This window comes from Palaemon carinicauda, chromosome 1 (assembly GCF_036898095.1).
Source record: "Palaemon carinicauda isolate YSFRI2023 chromosome 1, ASM3689809v2, whole genome shotgun sequence".
Taxonomy (NCBI): domain Eukaryota; kingdom Metazoa; phylum Arthropoda; class Malacostraca; order Decapoda; family Palaemonidae; genus Palaemon; species Palaemon carinicauda.
The window spans coordinates 142,476,954-142,487,222 of NC_090725.1; the positions used below are offsets into that span (position 1 = coordinate 142,476,954).

At 38.2% G+C, this 10,269-nt stretch overlaps 1 protein-coding gene across 1 annotated transcript in view; it reads right to left on the reverse strand.

The window, feature by feature from the left end:
• The window catches only part of Tti1 (Telo2 interacting protein 1), a 38,930-nt gene extending 33,353 nt beyond the window's left edge, over positions 1–5,577 (reverse strand). Inside the window, exon 1 of the mRNA XM_068385635.1 lies at positions 5,399–5,577. The gene's annotated coding sequence lies outside the window, so the exon portion shown is untranslated. The remainder of the gene's footprint in view (positions 1–5,398) is intronic.
• Between the last annotated feature and the right edge of the window lie 4,692 nt (positions 5,578–10,269).

The window sequence follows — 10,269 nt, forward strand, 5'->3', positions numbered from 1 at the left end:
ATTGGGTTCGTTATTTTTCACATGTGGAAAATTGGGTTCCTTAATCTTGACATGGAAATGATGGGTTCGCTAATCTTGACAAGATCCCAGGTTTCAACCTTCTGTGCAAAACCCCGCCTCCCTGAGCAGAGACTTTTCCTCCACCAATAGGATTTCTTCTTCTCTAATCGTGAAATGTAAGTACAGTGGTACCTCTACATACGAATTTAATTCGTTCCACAACCTACTTCGGATGTAGAAACGAATTTTCCCATAAGAATACATGGTAATTCATTTAATTCGTTCCTCAGCCTAAAAACCCATAATAAATCCTTAATAAATGGCTACACATAATTACACATAACAATAACATAACTGCATAATATGAAAGAAGCATACAAAAAAGATAATTATAAAGAAATAATGAATAAAAAATGTGTTTTATTGCCACTTTACCTTAGAGACAGGCCAACGCAGGTGTAGGATTTGCTACGCCAGGAGAAGACGGACGATCGGCGGGAAGGTAGACATGGTGTTAACATGTTCTTTAAATAAATACTCTCTCTCTCTCTCTCTCTCTCTCTCTCTCTTGTTCTTCTTCACTGTTAGTGTTAGAGACGTCTATTAATTTTTTTTCTGAGAGAGAGAGAGAGAGAGAGATTAAACAAAAATGAGAGATTAAACAAAAATGTTTTGTGTACATATGATTTTTAACAGCGTTAACGAGTTGAAAGACAGTTAAATGTAACTAAAAAAACAATATCAGCGAATCTGAATTCCTTTATTAATTAAAACAAATATTGATACAAACACACTCGTGTGCATATGCGCAAATACACACACACGCATGAGGAGACACGATCGGCGAGGAGGTAGAGATGGTGACTGCGATAACATACCGTAACTTACACTACGGAAATTTTAATGTAACTTAGCTTATTTAAATATTTGTTTAATTTTTATATATCATATTTTTTACATTTTTTTTCTTTAGATTTTTTATTTTCATTACTTTCAGTGACGAGTTACGGTATGTTATCGCAGTCACCATCTCTACCTCCTCCCCGACCGTCTCTCTTATTGCATAGCAATTCTTGCACCTGTGTGTGTGTGTTTGTGCATAGGCACACGAGTGTGTTTGTATCAATATTTGTTTTCGTTAATAAAGGAATTCAGATTAGCTGTTATTACTTTCTTAGTTTCATTTAATTGTTTTTCAACTCGTTGACGCTGTTAAAAATCATATGTACTCTAAACACATTTTTGTTTAATCTCTCTCTCTCTCTCTCTCTCTCTCTCTCTCTCTCTCTCTCTCTCTCGGAAAAAAAATAATAGACGTAGACGTATCTAATACTATAACAGCGAAGAAGAACAAGAGAGAGAGAGAGAGAGAGAGAGAGAGAGAGAGAGAGAGAGAGAGAGAGAGAGAGAGAGAGAGAGAGAGAGAGAGAGAGACAGAGAGAGAGAGAGAGAGACAGAGAGAGAGAGAGAGAGACAGAGAGAGAGAGAGAGAGAGAGAGAGAGAGAGAGAGAGAGAGAGAGAGAGAGAGAGAGAGAGAGAGAGAGAGAGAGAGAGAGAGAGATTATATTTAAAGAACATGTTAATGCTATGTCTAGAGAGAAACAGAAAAAGAGAGAAGTCTTATTTAAAAGAGCTTGTTAATGCTATCTTGGTTTTCTTTGCTTCACTTTTTTCTTTCTTTCTGTTCATCACGCTGGCCCTTCTCACAAATGATCGTTGCCAACAACCTCTTTGTCCTTTATCCCTATCAACAAAAGGAGTTCTATCTCTTCCAGGGTATTGCTACGATGTCTTGTAATAATGGTGATCGCCTTCAATGGTTATTTGCTTTAATGGCTGCCTTCAGCTTGATGATCCTCGAGATCATAGGCCTATTCCGGCCATATTGTTTAGCCATACAGTATCACTCACATGCACACTGCTCTCGTGTTTTTCTATAATTTCTTGCTTCAATTCTAATGAAAGAATTGCCTTCTTCCAGTACTGAAACTTAGCTTCTTAGGCACCATGATTATAGGTATAATCTAAAAGGAAATGTGAGAAAAGGAAGAAAATAAGCACTGTTAATAACAGACCAAACAGAGGACAACCGCACTATACACACAAGAACAGAGAACTAAGCACTCGACGTTCAATGGCCTAATGTTTACTTCGTGTGTCGAAATAAAATTCGGATGTAGAGTCAAAAATTTGCTCGAATTTTAATTCGGATGTTGGAAAATTCGGATGTAGAGGTTCCACTGTATTCGTCTCTCTACCAGCTCTGTTCAAGTCTATTACTTGATTAGTTATGTAATACCCTCGTATATATATTACGTTTGACCCCAGTATTACTCGTTTTGTTATCCGATACCTTATAAAATCACCTCATTTTATATACCCATCAAATATTATTTATCATACATTCCATTTTATCTTCATAAATTACTTTTATACATTTTGTTATTACCTTGTCACTCCCAGATTTCACATAAATACTTGCTCTGGACAAGTTTCCCATTCCGTTCATTCATGTTTACTCTCTAGACTCCGTTGCTTTTCCGTTAACCAATCACGAACCCATACGTATGTAAAGTTTGCACAGGGGGGTTAATATTTCCCTACCCCCACCTTCTAACAAGCCTTTTTCCGTGGAAACCTATACCCAAGGCAGGTCTATGTTAGTTCAAGTGACGTCTTTTAAGTACTTTACGATCTAAGTATTAGAAAATTGTAACGGTTTCAGTAATCCATACTTGAAAGTATTTTGGTGTATTCCAATGTTGATAATTTTCTTAAATCACGTAATGTAATATACCAACTTTTACAGTGTTCCAAGTGCAGTACTAATCTAAGGCAAAACAGTTAAGACACCACAGACTCAGTCACAACACCCCCGTGACCCCTAAGTTACGTCGTCACGGTCATAAAAGTATGTTATTAATTTCTTTAACTTTAATGTGTTAGTTTTATTATATTTTGTTAAGAGTGCGAAGCTCAGCATTACCGATTGCCAATGCATACGAGGGTGATGTTTTATTTTCCTGTGATCGTGTGTGAGGAACAAGAACCATTATATTTAACGTTGGTAATGTTATCGTAACATTACTAATGTTAGCGTGCGCAGCTCAACATTACCGCTTGCCAGTACATACGAGCTAGATGTTTTATTTTCATGCGAGCGAAGCGAGCTAATGGCGAAACAAGAACCATTATATATAATGTTATCGTAACAGTACTAACGTTACCGTAACGTGAGTGAAGTGATATAACAAAGGGCACTATATTGGGTTTGTGACTTGGGAACTTCTAGGTTAGGTTAGGTGGGTTTGTTAGGTTCTGTACCCTTTTTGTACTTTATATATTGTGTAAAGGGTATATAGAAAAGTTCTTTAAAATACACACGATAATAATACTGATCATTGCTAACGTTAGTAATTCCCCCGTAAAGTTGGTAACGCTGTGTATCACCGTAACATTGGTAACGCTGTGTACCGTTGGTAACATTGCTAATGTTATCATTCCCAGTACATACGTGAGTGAAGTGACACCGAATTTGAACAAGTCATTATATTTAAGTATTTTAACAAAATATATATAATAAAAGACATGTTTAATTATTTTAACAGAAAATATGTTTTCCTATAAAAAATAACGTGATTTAACAGGCTTTCACCTTCATTTCATCCGTAATAACAGCAACCAGTTCAGATACTTAGTCGGATTGGTTGTTCTGTTGGTTTGCAGTTGAAATGAAGGTCAAATTCGGTCAAATCACGTTATTTACTACAGGAAAACATACATATTCTATTCGAGGTAAATGTGTAGGAGAGCTCCGCGGAAGATCTTGAAGAATTTAAACACCTACAATTCACTATTATATCATATAGAACACTTATATAATAGTCAATATATGAGCAGCTTCTATTTAACGAAGATATTCGTGTGTATAGTTATGTTTCACTTGGATTTTTTCTAAGTGTTTGTTTTTGTTTACTGTGTGATGTCTTGGCTAAAATGAGCTGTTTCACCGCCTTACTGCGTATGGCAGACTAGTTCTCAATGCTATTCTAACCAATAACAGGTGTTTTCTTGACGTCACACTGTTTGAAAACCAATCATGGCGGTTTTTACAAATCTAGCCAATGCTGACACTTATTACTTCACTTATCCCTGCTATTTTTCCACCAGTTACCACAGTTTACGTGAAGTTCCGCGGAGGAATATTTTTGCACGTCTCGGATCTCCCTTCAAACTGAAAAGCTCATTTTGCCGTGAAGTATGGAGCAATTAGCAGGGCCTTCATCCCGTTCCGACTGTGTCACTTGTGACAATTGCTTTATTTCTTATGGGGATTTTTGTGTACATTATTCAGGGAAAGTTGATTTGCTAATTGCATTTGCTCAACGTCATGGTTTGATTTTGGCAGAGAAAAAGTGCCCTAATTGTGAAAATGTGTGCCGTATAGATTACAACAAATTAGCATTCCAGTGTGATCGTAGTGTGGTCTTCATCACTTCCTCCTGGCAGCAGCAGATTTGTATCCACCTACACCATAACAGTAAGGTATGTGGTAGTTTGCAGTTTACGTTAACGTTGTGTAACCTCATTAATAGTCGAAATATCGACGATCAAACTCACCCTACTCTTGTCTTCCCTGAATTTTCTAAGTCTGTTGTTATTGTTGACTGTGCCTTATTTTTGCTCAAATGAGCCCTATAACCACTATAATCCGCAGACAAACTAGTGCACTATGACCCCCCCCCCCCCCCGGTAGGCCTAGGTAGGGGTACAGGGCCCCATAGGCTAGGTTAGGTGGGTGTCTTAGGTTCGGTGGTGCCCTGAAAATTACTGTGGCCTTAAGGGGGGGTCGCAGGGGGGGGCGGAGCCCCCCCCCGGTAGGCCTAGGTAGGAGTACAGGGCCCCATAGGCTAGGTTAGGTGGGTGTCTTAGGTTCGGTGGTGCCCTGAAAATTACTGTGGCCTTAAGGGGGGGTCGCAGGGGGGGGCGGAGCCCCCCCCAGTAGGCCTAGGTAGGGGTACATGGCCCCCATGGTAGGGTAGGTAGTTGTATTAGGTTCGGTAGTGCCCCGAAAAATCACTTTTCTTATCCTCCCCCCACCCAAAAACCCCGCTTCCCACTGGGGTCCCCCATAATTGTAGTAGTAGGTTTATGCTTACATTTTCTGTGTAAGAGTTAGGTGGTTGTAGGAGGATTATGTCACAGTTTCAAGGTAACTGTAGCTCTAATTTACTGTTTTCTTTCGTTTTCTACTTTTAGAAACTTTTAAATCGAGCGCGGAGGTCTCCTACACAATTACCCTATTCGAAATCAGAACCTGTAATACAGTAAAACATTACCAAAAATTCTACCGTAGTCTGTAAGGTAGTCAGCCCATTAAAATAAAAGTTTGCTTACCCTACTGGCATACAGCGAGGTGGTGTAAATCCGCCTTGCCATAATTCTTACGTTACATCTTCAATACGCAGGGGTCAGGTTTCACAATTTCCTTTGTAAACCATGCTTGACAGACTATTCAACCAATTATTTCTTTCATCAGATGAGCAGAATTGCAGTGTGGCGCCGTATATCGCCAATGCTTTCTATAGTGATAATAAAACAATATTTACAAGCTGCGTTACTTAGATAAAAAATTAAATTTATTTTTAGTGTAACAAGTTTGATGGAAGAATTTTTGAATGAAAAATAAATAATTGTTATGCTTATTTCAAATAATTAATTTCTATCGATACAAGAAGAGCAAATCAATGTTAAAAAATATGATATAACGTTACCATGATTCATAATAAACTGTACCAAACAAAAGGAATACGTCTGAACCGCCGTCAAGAAGCGTGAAGTGAAAAAATGTGGGTAAAGTAGGAAAAACTAAAAGGTGTTATAAAACGGCAAACTAAAATCTTGAATAAAAATGGACATCAAAGATAAAACAGGAACGAGGGCAAAAACAAATGTCGTAAAATACAAGGATCCACAGATAAAATTGACGAGATTCAATAATATAACACAAAATTATATCACCGAGATTATCAAGAGAGCAAAGAAAATAAAGTATGCGATCGATCCAATGTCAATATCTGAAGTAACTGGAGAAAAACTTTTCTAGTCTAGCTGGTATAATTATGAGAATAGCAAATACAAGCATCGACGTGTAAGTTTCTCAAATCTGAGATGGCTATATTCACAACGGTGAAGAAAAATGCTCTAGAATCCTAGATTATCAGGAATTAAGCTCATGTAGACCTATTTCGAATCTATCCTTTGTTTCAAAAGTGCTAGAATACGCAATTCTTGAACAAATAATTAGTCATTTAGAAGAAATCGAAGCTTTGCCAGACAACCAGTCTGCTTACGGAAAATTATACTCTACGGAGACAGCTATCTGTTCTGTTGTAAATGATATGCTGGAAATGATGGATGAAAATAAATGTGGTATTATAATATTACTCGACCTTGGTGCTGCTTTTGATACAGTTGTGCATGAACTGTTATCAGTTATCAAATGATCTACGGTCCATCGATATTGAAGATCAAGATTTCGAATCCTTGAAAGACTAATTGGTTGACAGAAATTACTGTGTTCAAATTGAAAATTCTCATTCATCATATGAACTTTTAAACAGAAGGGTACCTCAGAGGAGCGTACAAGGCTTAATTTTATTCTGTATCTATGCTATTGGTCTATCGAAAATACTACAAAGGCATGATGTGAAGTTCATACTGCTTTACTTCTCCATAAATGATAAAGACGACATTGCTGAAACTCTAAGTCTAAACCGAATTCTTGACAATGTTAGCGAATGGATTACAATCAAAGAACTAAAATTAAATGAAAATAAAACTGAGTTTATGGTGATGGGAAAGAAAACAACATAAGAGACTTGGGTAATATTCAAATGAACACAAATAACTACTGTACTCTGTCCCGATGACTAGTAAAGTTCGTGACCTAGGCGTGTATCTCTTTACTGTAACTTTTTTTTTTTTGCAATACCTAAATAAATAATAAAGTTAAACTGCTGGTTATCATCGTAAACATTGCTTATAAAAATACCTGGATGAACATTCTGTAAAGAAACTTGTGATAAACTGTGTTATTACCAGGATTGACAACAATTTACCAAACGAACAACTTAAGAAATTACAAAACCTAATAAACAGAGGTGCAAGACTGGTGAAAGGTGACCCACATCGAGAAAGGATCACTCCTATTCTAATTGATTTACACTGGCTGCCTATTAAAGCGAATATTGAGCTTAAAATATGTACAATAACACGTAAAGTTATCAGAACCGGACGTCCAAAATATAAGAGAATTGCTACATATTGTACAGCCAACAAATCGTGTTGACACGAGAATAGTTACAGATGGTTTCAAACTATTGGAGCCTAGATATATGTCTACTGTAGGCTCTAGAGCCTTTAAATATGCGTCCCCGAAACTATACGATAAGCTCCCACGAAACTACCGAATGATTGAAGCTATTAAGGCTTTCAACAGGAAATTGAAGACTTTTTTATTCTGTGAGTGCTTCGATAGTGACGATTTAACATTAAACGAGGGATATGCTATGTGAAATGTTGAATGCTTTCGAATGAACATGATAAAATGACTGCGAAGGTCCTGTAAAGAGTAATGTTCCCCTGCTGTATGGGACCGGAAAACAGCCTTTAACGAAACCTGAAGAGACATGCTCGGAAGAGGAATTTTGTACCAACCGTATGTCACACGATCATACATAGTTCATCTTGTGCTTGTATCCTCCCTCTCCCCTCGCACTAAAAAGAACCTAAAAAATCATGTCTGCTTTTCTCCTCTGTAACAGTGTCGAATTTTCAACATGAAAATTCTTGTTGCTTTGAGATTTTGTATATAAAGGAGAGTGTGCTACAATAAACTCACTCAGTTGCTTTCAACCTGCCTTTGAGTCACAACCTTTTCTCGGCCCGTCACATTGGTGACCTCGGAGTGACCCGCTCCTCCCGCCTCCCACCCCCCTCCGGCCTGTCAACGTTACTATGACGCCGTCAACGCATACCTCCTGCAGCAGTACTTGCCGTCACCAGCCGCCCGTATAGCAACGCATTTTCAGCTCTCTCAACAACCGTTGGGGGACCAAAGAGCTTCCCTCACCTTCGGGAAAATGACCAGTATTACTCGCCTGCAACCTGCCGCGAACGGCTCTCCTCGTGATGTGAACCTACTTCGTGCCCTTTGGGTAAGCTGTTTACCCAAACCTGTACGCGCTGCCATACCCGATGTCGATAGTTTACCCATAAAGGACTTGATGACCAAAGCCGACGCCCTTATGGACAGCCACTTCATGACCATCAAAACCTCCATCAACGCCTCCACTCGTGACGAAGAGGACACCTATTCAACTTCAACCGAAGCTGACGTGAGTGCCGTAGGACACACACGCCTATGAATGGCGTAGGAAATACACGTCTATGAATGCCGTAGGCCTATGAATGACGTAGGACACACACGCCTATGAATGCCGTAGGACACACTCGCCTATGAATGCCGTAGACCTATGAATGCCGTAGGACACACACGCCTATGAATGCCGTAGGCTTATGACAGCCGTAGGACATACACGCCTATGAATGCCATAGGACACACTCGCCTACCCCGTGACGAGCCGGAGCGGCAACAAAGCCACCCATCATCCACCACTCGCTCGCGCCCCAACCAACGACTTCTACAGCCACTCACTGCCGCTAATCGGCGCAGTTTTTACTACCTCTCCAGATTCAGGGCACCTATTTAACATGTTCAGTATGTCATTTTTAGGGGGGGGAGAGCCATGTACCAACCGTGTGTCACACAATCATACATAGTTCATCTTGGGCTTGTATCCTCGCTCTCCCCTCGCACTAAAAAGAACCTGAAAAATCATGTCTGCTTTTCTCCTCTGTAACAGTGTCGAATTTTCAACATGAAAATTCTTGTTGCTTTGAGATTTTGTATATAAAGGAGAGGGTTCTACAATAAACTCACTCAGTTGCTTTCAACCTGCCTTTGAGTCACAACCTTTTCTCGACCCGTCACAATTTGAAATAAAATGGGCCACTTGTTCCAAATGCAACAGGACTGTTGGAACATAGAAACAGTATTGAGTATCCTGTGACTATTTTGATAATCGGTACCATATTGACTGACTGCGTAATCCTGAGCAGGGATGAATATAAAGTACTACAGAATAACAAAAAGCTCACTTCTGTAAAAGATGTAAGGACCATATACGAATATGAAGGTAAAGTACAAAAAATTAAGGAGATTAATGTTAGGCTAGAGCCGTAGAGTATTAGAACCTGCAATAGAGAAAGTGTAAAGGATAGGGAATATAAGAAAATATTATGTAACACTAAAATTACAGCAAATACTACAATATTATTTAGGGAAGAGATATGGGCATCTTCCATGAAAACAAAGTAGATAGATGAGAAGCTGCACAAACAGTACCTCGAATGGGAAAATATACTGAAAATATTTCTAGACATACAAGAAAAAGGAGGAAGATGCTGGAAACAACCAGCAAAGCACCTGCACAAATTAATCTTGGATATAAGGAAAATAAGAAGAATGACAAATACAAATGAAATCAGAAGCTAGGAAGTGGGATAGAAAGTAAAGTGAGCTTGGAAATACACAGAAAGTGGAAGAAAGACTTTAAAGCTCAAATATATGGCAATGCATTTGATTCAATGATTTTTTTACAGCAAGAACGAATACGTTAAAACCAAATATTATAAATAGACATAAAGGCGATTTTTAAACTAATTTTATTGTGAAAATAAGGAAGATTTGACTCATTTTTGTTATTTTACTAGAAATATAGAAAAAAGGGAAATTAATTAATTAAGCTTCAACTATCTTACGAAAAAGACTTAAAACATTGGGGTTATTTTTATTTAGTGAAAGAAGTACAGAAAAGAAGAAAGAAATTTTATACCTGATATCGCTAAAAAGACAAAACCTTATAAAAGATAAACTCACATCACTAGATTATTAGATTACCGGACGAAAATGAAGTGACTCTCAGAATACTTACAAGATCATTTTGTAGAATGTGGCATGAAGAGACAAAATCTGATGAATGCGAGCTAGGAGGGTTGGTGAAAATGACAAAAAAGGAGATCTGACTGATTTAAATAATTACAGAGGCATCACACTTACGCCAGTTGTCAGGAAAATATATAGTATGCTCATTCCAAAGAGACTAGGGAGAAAGATTGATGAAAAGCTGAGAGATGAACAAGCA